The sequence below is a fragment of the Arachis hypogaea genome, chromosome 16 (assembly GCF_003086295.3).
Source record: "Arachis hypogaea cultivar Tifrunner chromosome 16, arahy.Tifrunner.gnm2.J5K5, whole genome shotgun sequence".
Taxonomy (NCBI): domain Eukaryota; kingdom Viridiplantae; phylum Streptophyta; class Magnoliopsida; order Fabales; family Fabaceae; genus Arachis; species Arachis hypogaea.
This window is the reverse complement of record NC_092051.1, coordinates 111,898,569-111,901,722: the sequence shown is the minus strand read 5'-3', so window position 1 is coordinate 111,901,722 and position 3,154 is coordinate 111,898,569. Positions and strand designations below refer to the sequence as shown.

The 3,154-nt window shown below is 41.4% G+C and overlaps 1 non-coding gene across 1 annotated transcript; it reads right to left on the bottom strand.

The window, feature by feature from the left end:
* Nucleotides 1–304: 304 nt before the first annotated feature.
* On the bottom strand, nucleotides 305–412 carry LOC112761437 (small nucleolar RNA R71). The gene has a single exon (XR_003181831.1). It is a non-coding gene; the product is annotated as a small nucleolar RNA R71 (small nucleolar RNA).
* Between the last annotated feature and the right edge of the window lie 2,742 nt (nucleotides 413–3,154).

The following is a 3,154-nucleotide window of genomic DNA, read 5'->3' as shown; positions in this document are numbered from 1 at the left end:
CTACAATTGGAACAAACAACTTTGAGCTTAAGCCTCAATTAGTTCTCTAATGTAGCAGAATTGCAAGTTTCATGGACTTCCATTGGAAGATCTTCATCAGTTCTTAGCTGAATTCTTGCAAATCTGTGACACTATTAAGAACAATGGGGTTAATCCTGAGGTCTACAGACTTATGCTTTTCCACTTTGCTGTAAGAGACAGAGCTAGGATATCGTTGGACTCACAACCTAAGGAAAGCCTGAACTCTTGGAAAAAGTTGGTCAATACTTTCTTGGCCAAATTCTTTTCACCTCAAAAGTTGAGCAAGCTTAGAGTGGAAGTCCAAACCTTCAGACAGAAGGAAGGTGAATCCCTCTATGAAGCTTGGGAAAGATACAAGCAATTGATCAGAAGGTGTCCTTCTGACATGCTTTCAGAATGGAGCATCCTATGTATATTCTATTATGGTTTGTATGAATTGTCCAAGATGTCATTGGATCACTCTGCTGGAGGATCTCTTCATCTGAAGAAGACGCCTGCAGAAGCCCAGGAACTCATTGAAATGGTTGCAAATAACCAGTTCATGTACACTTTTGAAAGAAATCCTGTGAATAATGGGATGACTCAAAAGAAAGGAGTTCTTGAGATTGATACTCTGAATGCCATATTGGCTCAGAATAAAATATTGACTCAGCAAGTCAATATGATTTCTTAGAGTCTGACTAGAATGCAAGCTGCATTCGGCAGTACTAAAGAAGCTTCCTCTGAAGAAGAAGCTTATGACCCTGAGAATCCTGCAATGGAAGAGGTGAATTACATATCCTATGAAAACACCTATAATCCTTCATGGAGGAATCATCCAAATTTCTCATGGAAGGATCAACAGAAGACCAACCAAGGCTTCAATAATAATGGTGGGAGAAATAGATTTGGCAATAGCAAGCCTTTTCCATCATCTTCTGAACAACAGACAGAGAATTCTAAGTAGAGCCACTCTGACTTAGCAACCATAGTCTCTGATCTATCTAAGACCACTCTCAATTTCATGACTGAAACAAGGTCCTCCATTAGAAATTTGGAGGCACAAGTGGGTCAACTAAGTAAAAGAGTTACTGAAATCCCTCCTAGTACTCTCCCAAGTAATACAGAAGAGAATCCAAAAAGAGAGTGCAAGGCCATCAATATACCCAACATGGCCAAATGCACAGAGGAAGGAAAGGCAGTGATTTCTATTGAGGAAGACCTCAATGGACGTCCATTGGCCACTAAGGAATTCCCTATTGAGGAACCAAAGGAATCTGAGGCTCATACAGAGACCATAGAGATTCCACTGAACTTACTGTTGCCATTCATAAGCTCTGATGAGTATTCTTCCTCTGAAGAGGATGAAGATATTACCGAAGAGCAAGTTGCTCAGTATCTAGGAGCAATCATAAAGCTGAATGCCAAGTTATTTGGTAATGAGACTTGGGAGGATAAACCTCCATTGCTCATCAATGAATTGAATACCTTGGTTCAACAGAAATTACCTCAAAAGAAACTGGATTCCGGAAAGTTCTTAATACCTTGCATCATAGGTACCATGACCTTTAAGAAGGCTCTGTGTGACCTTGGTTCAAGTATAAACCTCATGCCACTCTCTATAATGGAGAAACTAGGGATCTTTGAGGTACAAGCTGCAAGAATGTCACTAGAGATGGCAGACAATACAAGGAAACAGGCTTATGGACTTGTAGAGGATGTCTTAGTGAAGGTTGAAGGCTATTACATCCCTGCTGACTTCATAATCCTAGATACTGGGAAGGATGAAGATGAATCCATCATCCTTGGAAGACCCTTCCTAGCCACAGCAAGAGCTGTGATTGATGTGGACAGAGGAGAGTTAGTCCTTCAATTGAATGAGGACTACCTTGTGTTTAAGGCTCAAGGATCTTCTTCTGTAACCATTGAGAGAAAGCATGAAAGGCTTCTCTCAATACAGAGTCAAACAGAGCCCCCACACTCAACTTCTAAGTTTGGTGTTGGGAGGCCACCATCAAGCTCTGAGTCTCTGTGAAGCTCTCTAAGAGCTTACTGTCAAGCTATTGACATTAAAGAAGCGCTTGTTGGGAGGTAACCCAATGTTATTTAATTATATTTATTTATATTCCATTGTTATTTTATGTTTTCTTTAGGTTGATGATCATATGAAGTCATAAAAATAGCTGCAGAATTAAAGCAAAATAAAAAACAGAATTAAAATAAGCACACCCTGGAGGACAGTAAGGATAGCAGAATGGGTGTTTAACGCCTAGCCTGGCAGCATTCTGGGCGTTAAACGCCTGAATAGGCAGCACCCTGGGCGTTTAACGCCAGAAAGGGGTGTTTAGCATCTGGCTGGCGTTAAACGCCAGAAAAGGGCAGCAAACTGGCGTTTAACGCCAGGAAAGGTAGCAGAGCTGGCGTTAAACACCAAGATTGGCACACAGTGGGCGTTTAAACGCTAGATTGGTGCAGGGAGTAGAATTCTTTGACACCTCAGGATCTGTGGATTCCACAAGATCCCCACCTCTTCTTCTCTCCTCTTCACACATTTCCATAACACTCTTCCCCAAATACCCTTGACTAATCTCATCATAAACCCCACCTACCTCACCATTCAAATTCAAACCGTTTCCCTCCCAAACCCTCCCATTCATAACCGAATTCACCCCTCTCTCCTACCCTATAAATACCCCTCCTCACTACCTTCAATTTCACACATCACAAACACTTCTTCCCCCTTGGCCGAACCACTCACCTCCCTCCATCTCCTCCATTTCTTCTTCTTATACTCTTTTCTTTCTTCTTTTGCTTGAGGACGAGCAAACCTTTTAAGTTTGGTATGGAAAAATCCTTGCTTTTTATTTTTCCATAACCATCAATGGCACCTAAGGCCGGAGAAACCTCTAGAAAGAGGAAAGGGAAGGCAATTGCTTCCACATCTGAGTTATGGGAGATGGAGAGATTCATCTCAAAGGTCCATCAAGACCACTTCTATGAAGTTGTGGCCAAGAAAAAAGTGATTCCCGAAGTCCCTTTCAAGCTCAAAAAGAATGAATATCCAGAGATCTGACATGAGATTTAAAGAAGAGGTTGGAAAACTCTCACCAACCCCATTCAACAAGTCAGAATCTTAATGGTTTAAGAGTTTTAT